Raw genomic sequence first — 10,424 nt, forward strand, 5'->3', positions numbered from 1 at the left:
TCCAGAGCTGCTTGAGAAAGCTGCAGAAATAGTCACATTACGATACGACGGCATCTGTTTTACTTTTCTTACAGTGGAGGAACAATCATTATTTCTTTAAATTTCACCACAAAACAAAACTAAAAACACCAACAAATATTTAATGATAATAATTATAATAATATTATATCCAGCAATAATCGTAATCTTCAAATTTTGATCACAAACAATGGCCAGTCACACTCCTTTTAGCTTTTCTGTTGAAGAACAGATTTGATGGTTCTGGCCTTTGTGTTCTCTTTGGCCTACAGCGGTCCATTTCCTGGCGTTGAATCATAAGTACTGATTTCACCTCAGGCAACTGAGCCCAGCAGTGCGTTAGATGTTGTTTTGGGTTCTTATGTGATCTCCTAACCCAGCAGTCGATTCACCCACTGCTGGGAAGATTCACAGCTGTTCTGTGTTTACTTCATGAGGTTTGTGTTTCACTTGAGTCCTAAAAAGGCTTTCTGAAAAGTTCCCAGATTCACAAATGTCTTGCATTTCTTTCGAGTTCTCAGAAAGATTTCAAGTTGGAAATCAGGGGCAAGTTATCTGGTTGTAATTAACCCAAGTTGTGGATGGTGAAATGAAATTCAGCAATGACAAAACGAAATGTGTGCCATAAAAGGTGATTCCTCCTTATATGAAAGCAGTAGTGTTGCTTTTTGAGATTGGACCAATAAATATAGACCTTCTTTTTAAACTTTTTCAGGTAAAAATGAAGAAGATGAGGAAAAAAGAATTAATAAAGGGATAGTTATTAACACAAATTCTGTATTTAATTTCTATTTAAATCAATTATGGCTAAAATGCACAGTGATGTTTGTGTCTAATATGTAAGGCCTAAAGTTTTTTTTTTTTTTTTTTTTTTTTATGCTTTAAAATTCCCTTCCCTTCACTTCTACCAGAGTGTCTTTTCATGAGAAGGTTGATGCTTTCAAATTGGTAGCAGTGAACTGAAACTTAAAAAAAAAAAGTGGTCAGATTTTAGGTTATCACTAGGGCCCAAGAAACATCTTAAAGCTTGCACTGCTGAAAACGTTTACTTCTCAGTTGCAATGACAACAAGAGAAGTACTTGGTCGGACTGTCCCAGCTGATAAGAGCCGTCAACTCTAAGTACTCTGCTTCTTTTCTTCAATGCATTGCTCCCATATGGAGGTGCAGAGGGGACTTTTCTTTGTCTGAATGCCTTCATCGGAGTGGGAGGACAGGGACAGAAAAAGGATGAGCTAAAGTGGAACAGTCCAGCAGAGGAAGCTGAGCGTTCATAAAAGAGGGTCCCAAGTGACTCCACTTACTCAGTCGGTCAAAAAAAATCCTTCAGCAGACCTTGAATATCATACTTTTTGAGTATAAGAGGAGACAATTTGCAACACAAACTCATTCATTTCTTCATAATTCTTTTTTTTTTTTTTAGCTTTCTGAAGGAGTGTTAGCAGCATATCTCACTTCCCATAGGACAAAAGGTGGAGTCCAACCTGGACTGTCACGTGCAAATTATAAGTCCATGTCAGAATCACTTATAGACGAGCATGTTTTTTCGAGTGTGGAAGTTCACTGCAGCAAACCAAGACAGGCTCACGGAAAACGTGTAAACTTCACATGAAAGAATTGCACAACAACAATGTGAACAACAGAGAAATGTGACAAATTAACAGTGTCAGCAGCTGCACAATACCGTTTGTAGGCTCATGGCAAAAATAAAAAAAGAAAAGAGGTAAGAAACTTTGTTATTAGGTGTCATTAAGCAAAATATGTTCCAGTAAACAGCATTTGATGACAGGAAGACTAACCATCCATCTCCACATTGTTTAATTAATGAAGACATTTAGTGCAAAATAACAACCATCTCACAAAGGGACTTTTGGCACATTTCTACTTCATTCTTGCATAACTTCTTTGCTGTAAATTGGCATAACATCCAATTTTCTTTAGGAAATGAACATTTGTAGAGTTAGAATATTTTTTGTTTATTACCATGGATTGATCCTAAATTCTGAAATGAAAGTAAAACATTAGTCTACGAATTTCGTGCTAACCGAATAACTGACAAAACATTGTTGGATTTGAGTTGAAGGCAAGCCTATAACCTTACATTTTTCTTGTAAAAGACAAACAATATATATACACACACGCCCACACGCGTGTGTGTATATATGAGACATAGATCATCATCATCCGAGGTTAATATCACTTTAAGGCAGGCCTGACTTCAGGCAGTGTGGCGGTGTTATATAACACGGCTGGCCAAGCTCTGCTAAGCATTTTTATCTGGGCCAGCAACAGCTTCGTGAGGAGGGCTGTGTTTGTTTGTGTGTTTTGGAGAAACAGCAGAACAAAATTAAAAACAAACTACACAAAATAAAAATTAAAAGTTGTACTGATGGAAAAGGAATAGGTTAGAAAAAAAATGATACTCAGAGACAAAAAAAAACTCACAACCAAGCCAAAAGATTTGGCCAAATGTAAGCAGAGTATGGTGTTGCTCTGTGATGGACCTGTTTTCTTTTGAGGAACATTTGGTTATGAAATGAAGCAGCTGGAGGTGATGTCATTTAAAATTTAACATAGTGTTGGTGTATTTTACATATATCTTAAAAACATATGAGACGAGTTATACATTTGTATACATGTACTCAATTAAAATTTTCATTTAAATTCATTGACCAAATGTAATTTTAACACAGAAATCCAAAATTGCAACACCTTCTAATCCATGTGACAGTGGAGCCCATTTCTCTTAAAAATCTAATAAAAATATGTGTGTCCGCGCAAACTACACCCACATGAATGCCTTCTAAAGAAAAAAATTAATTGTTTTGTTTAAAAAAATAAATAAATAAAAAAACTAAATCAACATATTTACAAAACACGTCTGAAAGTTTGGTGCATGGGGGAAAGAATAGTTTTGATAAAAGAAACAAATGTGATTTTACCAACAAATTGCTGTGTTCCTGTTTGACATTAAAGAGAAATTAAACAGAGTAGAAGGTGTACAGGTTATAAAAAAGTGAGTGGAATTAAGTGTTTCTGTTTGTGTTCATGTAAGCCAGCAGCCAAGACATCTGAGTGGCTGTCCTAGATACCCAAATAAGTCTCATCACATAATTCTAAGCTACAATCGTCTAAGTTAGCTGGGAAGAAAATCACATGCACTGTTTCCTTTAGCCTCTTCGTCTGCCGCTCAGATCATGTCTAACCTTTGGATCACTGGTTGTACTTGGACAGAAAGAGCTGAGCTATGAAATCAATCCGTCACAAGCACACACTTCTGTACACACAAAAATAAATTCCCACAAATTCAGATTGAATAAACTCAAAAATCCTAAAATAAACTTGTAATTTTCATTATATCTCCTTTATTGTTTGTGCTTTCTATTTTTTTTGTTTGGTTTTTTTTGTACAAATTACAGGCTGTTAAGGCAGACTGATCCACAGCAGGGCTTCCTAAGCTGTATTTGAAAGCTGTGCCTCTCCAAGGGGGAACATTTTACAGACGAGCTCATGCACCCACATCTATAGCCATTCAACACCTTCGTCTCCCCGTGGTATTCTGCAATCAAGCGTTGTATCTTTAATCAAACTAGAGTGCCCGCGCAGATTTGCACCTGTGTTTTGCCCATTCATATTACATCCACTCTGTTGCAGCAACTAGAAATTAAATGAGGAAGCTTTGGCAATAAATAATTACCCCTTGTTTGTGATTACTCTGCGAGACAATTACCCTCCGGAACTAGCATGGTTGTTTATTGTTTTCCAAGGGGCCAATGTGATTGTATAGGACCACAAGAGTATACATTATAACTGGATAATTCATGCAAGAACACCTGCCTTTGCTTAACCCAATTTAAAATTTCAGCTCTAGAAATCGCATGATTAGAATGCCCAGTAGGACTTCATCTGTTTATCGATGCAAAGCTAAGATCATAATCTTGCTATGAGGAATTACAGTTTCAGTGAGAAATTTGCCTTCACTCGTCATTGCATGAATGCCATTCATTTTTAGCTTTAATTATCTGTTTTATGAATGTTAAAGGTTTGAACATATGCAGGGCTTTTTGTTATCACGCTTCTATTCAAAGAGCTTGTATGCAACAGTTTTACGTTTTACACTCTGTTCGGCATCTTGTAAAAGGGACACTTGTGAACTCACAATCTCCGTATTACCAAGCAATTATTCTTTCCACTGATTTACACTAAAAGATCCAAAACTGTGCATTCAAGGTCAAATACTGACATAGTCTGCCATAGAGTAAGCTTGGGGCAATTCCAAATGCTTAATGGAAGCCTGTGCTTTCATTCCAAAACCAGTTGTGATCTGTATCTTGGGATAATTTTGTTGTCTCCATTCCTATTATCCAGCTGTTCATGCTGGGCAAAAATGAAGAACTTACAAACAAACTTTCAACAAAATGTACGTCCATTTTTCTTTTTAAGATGACATATTTCTTTTCTTTTTTTCCGTATATCCCGCTGCAGCAGCAAAGCTTGAACGTGTCGCTCCAGGAGCCTGGACTTTCTTTTTGCTCTGTAACCTCCAGGTAAAAGGCAAGGAAATAACTTATTTTATTGTGATCTGGAATGTTGTGGAACTTTCCTGGAACGTGTTTGGGATTTCCCCAGAGGAGCTCAAATCGTGATTCGAAAATAAAAAGGTTGTTTGACTTGAAAAGGGCTGTTCATAATTGATCCCCATGCAACCTGACAGGGCTAGCTCAGTTTTGCAAGGAAAAATGGCATAAAACTGCAGAAAGCCAGAGGGAGATCTATCCACTGTGTACCATTACATCTCGCTGAATTGAAGCGGTTGAATATTTATGTAATCATGCGTTTGGTTAAACATATTTGTCATTATTTTATTGTAGAAATCAGTTTTGTGCCTTTACATGTAAGGATTTACTTTTGGAATTTTATTTGTGGAAAAAAAAGCTACATTTTGTTAATCATGATTGATTTGCAAAATCAGTGAGAGAGTAAAAAGCTGGTCTGTCATTTTCTTGGTGTCCATGGAGTCAGTCATTCTACCTGGTAAGTGTGACTTCCAGAGTTTCTTTCCGCAAAACAATAAAAAAACAACCACATTTATTTAGTTAACAAACAGATAAGTCTGATTTGACAACAAATTTAAAAAATGAGTCTTCATAACTGGAATTTAACGATGTAAGAAAATAAAAGCCATTGAAATCACGAGTGAAACAGAAAGCCACCAAAAGAAGCCTGCTCGTGTGCATATTTCCTGGCCCACCCCTGAGCTCTCAGCTCAGATTGGCTCCAACTCCCCAGCAATTAATTACCTGCCGGCATGTTTGAGACACCTGCAATGATTTATGGGGCCCTTTATTGAGATTCACAACACTGAAAGGTCAATTTCAGGACACAAAAGCACAAAAATCTGTGCTCCAGCAACGTAAACAAATGAGTCGAAGGCATCCCTGCACCCAGACATGATAAGAGAGGAACTCTAATTTAATGTGCATTAGGCACAGCTGCAGCTTAGCCTCTTAAAGTTTGTTGTTTAAGTCTATATACACACACAGATGCTTGCCTAGATTGGACGGTTGCTGCATGTTTTGTTGTTTTGCCCACAGGCTCTTTTTTTCATCCCTTCCTGAAAAGAGGGAGGGGAAAAAACCCCCAACAATGTTTCTTCAATGTTTTTATGTTGAGTGGAACTTCACTCTATGTACTTTTTTCTGTGTGAAAGATTCTACCTACCAGAGAATGGGCAAAAGTGTTCCAGTGATTTTAAAAAGCCTGCTCTCTCTCAAGCTTCTAAAAGTTTAGCCGTCTGGCTGAGATTCTTACCCACAGAAAACTGGAGCAGGCATCACCGCTTTGCTTTGTAGCTCAAGGACACAAAAAAAGCAGGACACGTGGCTGTAGGTGGGAACAGATGCTACTGGGGGACACAGTTGTTCGTGTCAGTGAGGACAGGCTTCCTCAGGCTAATATCACACTGCCAAAGTGTCCTGAGAGAGAATGGTTCATATGCAAAAAAAAGAAAAAAAAAAAAAAAGATTCATATGACAATCTCTGATATCATTTGGATGACAACGTAACAGCTTGCATATCAGTTTGACAATGAAATCTGTTACTTACCCAAGTGAGATTAGAACTACTGTGTTTAGCGAAACACGTACTCAAGTTTCCCATCCCTGTGTTCGTTCCGGTCTACATTCTGTAAATGATATTGTGCTTTAGCAATTGTTTTATAATTATAGAGGAATCAAAAAATACAATAAGTTTCACAGGAGGTCATGAAAGTCTTATTCTAACAAGAAGGCATAAAAGTCAGTGTATGACAAAGATTGAGGCATTAAGGTGAAATAAAACCTATCAACATACCGTCCATCCACTGCATTTCAGTCCACTGTCCCGGGGCGCCTACACTACGTTGTACTTTTGTTCTGCTCATAAACTGCACATCAAAAACACACATTCCCTCTTAAAACCTTTTACAATTACTGAACATGACATTTAGATTATAATGCATTTGGAATTGGGCTTTTACGCCCCATCTGCCTCCCCGGGATACTCAGGAAGAAGCCAGTTTCCAAATGAGTAATTTCTTTGGTCATGTGTTTTTTTTTTGTTGTTGTTGTTTTTTAGTAGTAAAGGAAAGAAAACAATGTTTATACATGTTTGATTTAAAGACGGGAAAGTGCCGTTTATTGCGGCCACATAAAATCTGAGCATTAAGTCATAATTAAATTTTGTAAATCTATAATCCATGTCTTCAAATCTGTGAGGAAAATAAGATGAAGAATGTTATAAGGCCTGTTGTTGAATACTTAAATCAAGAGTTCTGTTTTAATAAGATGTGTAACATCCTATTCAATAAAAAAGTGTTTATCAATAAACTTTGAAAATAAATCTACAGCTCAGATGTGCTTTGAAAGCTATAAAAGCCACAAACCAGAAGGATTTTGGGGCCTCATTTGCATATTAGCAATTCATTTTGGGATTATTTTTGCACCATTTTCTCACTGAAACCGGACTGCAGTCGTTGCCAACTGACAAAGCGCATTTGCAATTACTTTGCGGTATCTCATTTTAATACACTTAATTCGCCTTTATTTCCCTCTTTCTTACAGGCTGTGGGAATGATTGAGGCCACTCGATCTAATCATGAGCACAACGATGTGACAAATTTTGAAAAGACGATTAAAAAAAAAAGTCATTTTCTGTGGGCGTAGTCGGTTGCCTCCCAACAAAAAGGTCTACAGTTTAAATGTCAGAAAGTCATGTTCTTCATAATGTGTGTCACAACTCATAAACATATAATTTCATTATATAATTACAGACTGCCAACAGAAGGACGGCTGTGCATTAATGGGCATCCATCGATACAGCATGTACCTTACCTCTTACCTTGCAACAGCTCTGTCTCCTGAAAGCTTAAAAATGTTTTGCGGTTACTTTTTGATGTGAATTATATTAAGAATATGTTTCAATATTCAGAATTAAATGCCAACTGCACATTGAAAAATACAGCTAAAGAGTAAAGGTAGGAAAAAACAGATATTTATGTAATATTTAATAGCAATGCAAGTGAATGATATTTTTGTTTAGGATTCTAAGTCTTTAGGATGTTGCTGCTTGACAGGCTGCGGTATGTTCAGCATTTCCGAGTGAAGTAAACAATAAAGATTTACTTGGAAGCCCTGACGTTTCGTCTTTCAACATACAGTTCAATGCCACCCAATAAATCAGAACTTGATAGTCACTGTCTGCTCACTTAATCTTTGCTTCTCACAAAAATATAACCTGCATGAGTTCACATGTGAAGGCACCCTATGGCCCCCTTGTGAGCAGGTGATGTATGAAGTATGAATCTCGTACTTCATCTCAAATGAAGTATGAAGTGCAATATTTCGTGATACAGTTTTTTTTTGTTCTCAGCCATTTTGGTGCATTTCTTAGAGCAGAATTGAATTTCTCTAACGTAGTTGTTCAATCTTGAAATCATCATATGATCAAAAAATGAATTTATATTTTTTGTGAATAAATTGCAAATGGTTTTGTATGAGAAATGCACCAAGAAAATCTGTAATAAACTAAAAATGCATTGTAAGATGTAAAAGTGTAAATAAGGCTATAATTTAGTCTTACTAGAGTGTTGCTGACATCAAAGTCCTGCGTTTTTTTTTGTAAGTCTTGTAAATAATAGGTTATAGAGCAGGTATTGAAGAAGATTGTACCCTTTCTTACATCTTCTAACTGTCAGTACTTAACATTGTTAGAATTTTGTTTGCATATGATGAAGAAAAATGTCTGTAAGGAGCCCTGCTGGACTCATAAAAAATATACTAAGAAAAAGGTTTGCTTGAAGCTGCTGCAGCCGATTGTCTAAATAAATTTAAATTGAAGGTGATTTTCTGGTATCCAAAAGGGAAAATAGAAAATGACAAAATAAATGAGTGCTCTTTTTTGTTTCTTCCATCTCTCTGCATGAAGAAAATGATCTGCCACAGTCCTTTTGTTTAGTCGACTGACAGGTAACACACACGCTTATTCCCTCTCTCACAAACTAACAAATGTGCGCTGCACCTCACAGTTTGTGCCACCTCTATGAAACCTGATGAATGACATCCCAATTTCAATTACTGCCCCTCTCTGTGCCTCTGGTTTGTGTAGCGTTGCCTCTTATGTCTTTCACCAACCTCTTAAACCAAATCTGCTGAGATATCTGCTCTGATCACAGAGTGGTCGTAATCACAAGAAAAGTATTAGAAAATATAAAAAGCCACTTATAAGTGAGCTTGTGGGGAATATATATGTGTGCAATGAGTATCTTGCCTGCAGACTGTAGAGGCAAAACAGAATTTATTCTAGAGAATCTGGCAAATGTTCCTAGTCAGGAGTCGAGGTGAATGCTACTCAGAACAGGGTTGAATTTCATTCATCTGAAGCAAATTTTTCTATCAGTCTGCTGCCAGATCAATGGCTAATGTTCTGGCTAATGAACACTAGCAGAACAGAAATGTGATCAAATTTAAAAATTTTAATTTTATTTCCTTTATGCATCCACTTTCAACCAAAGACTTAAGTCAGTGTCTTCTAGGTCCTAAGTAGATGGATGAATTTCTACACAAGTCAACTTCTAAAGGAACTGAACTGCTGCTTAGAAAGATCCACATAATGAAAACCAATTGTGTGACTGAGAAATGAGCAATGACGTAAATTGGTCGATTCAACAATGATGACATTCAAAATTCAGTTTAAATCATGCTGGTAAGATGTTTGAAATCACCAGCATGATAAAGTGGTTTACTTTTTCCTTTCTTGAGAACCTCTCTCTGTTTCTTCAAAGTAAGAGAGCAGTTCTTCAATGCTTCTACATACTCACCAAAATCCCTATTTAAAAAAAATCAAACACACAAACAAACAAAAAAACACAATTAGATCAAGATCAAAATGGAAGAAGAAATTAATGGGTATATATATATATATATATATATATATATATATATATATATATATATAGTTAATAGGACAGGAGAAGAGAACTGGATAGCATTTTATGTGTTATCCCATGTGAAAGTAGAAAGACAAAGAAAATGCATAATGTGAATTTCAGCATGGCTACATTATTAAGCAGCTAATCATGTGTTGCTAATGATAGACCTTGCTTGTTCCAGCTCTCACGAGCCAGCCTCTGCAAGTTGACAGGATTGGTTCCGGCTTGTTATGTATGAAGCGTGTTTTTAACCATCCTTTTTAAGGATTTCAGTTTCAAGGTGGATGTTCTCGGCAGCACATTACACTGTGTCATAAAGCTAAGCCAAAATGGAAAAGCAGAATGGAAACGCTAAAAACCTTCCTAATGATTTTGTAACAATCAAAACAGGGACCAGCAGCTGGGTGGTGCAAATACATAATTGGTTATTTGAATACATAAAATTCAGGAACATCTAAAAGAACATTTTTATTTGAAGTTTAATTATTTTGTCTCTCATTTCAGAGAGTGAAAGTCATATATTAACTAGCTACACAGTTAGACAATAGCCTTTTCATGATCCCATGCCACAATTTCCACATTAGAATGTAAATGTGAAGGTTTTAATTCACTTCTGATGATTACTAGTTGCAACTTTATCAAACTTTTTTTTCATCAATGTAAATACTTACATAAGAGGAACCATGTGCTAATGCAATACTGGAAAATATCTTAGCTTCAATAAATAAGATCAGTGTTGCAGATAGAGTTTTTTAAGAGACTTTTTTGCAGGTTTTCAAGTTTTGGTTCATAAAGTGCTGTACTCAATAGAGACAAATATACATTTAATGATTTCCCACAATTATGCCCATTTCACCAGGAATTAAATAATTACCACTACAACACTCTTTTGAGGCCTTAATCTTTTATGGCTAAATGAAGTGTTTAACCTCTCCAGGTTC

Source organism: Gambusia affinis, linkage group LG19, assembly GCF_019740435.1.
Source record: "Gambusia affinis linkage group LG19, SWU_Gaff_1.0, whole genome shotgun sequence".
Classification (NCBI taxonomy): domain Eukaryota; kingdom Metazoa; phylum Chordata; class Actinopteri; order Cyprinodontiformes; family Poeciliidae; genus Gambusia; species Gambusia affinis.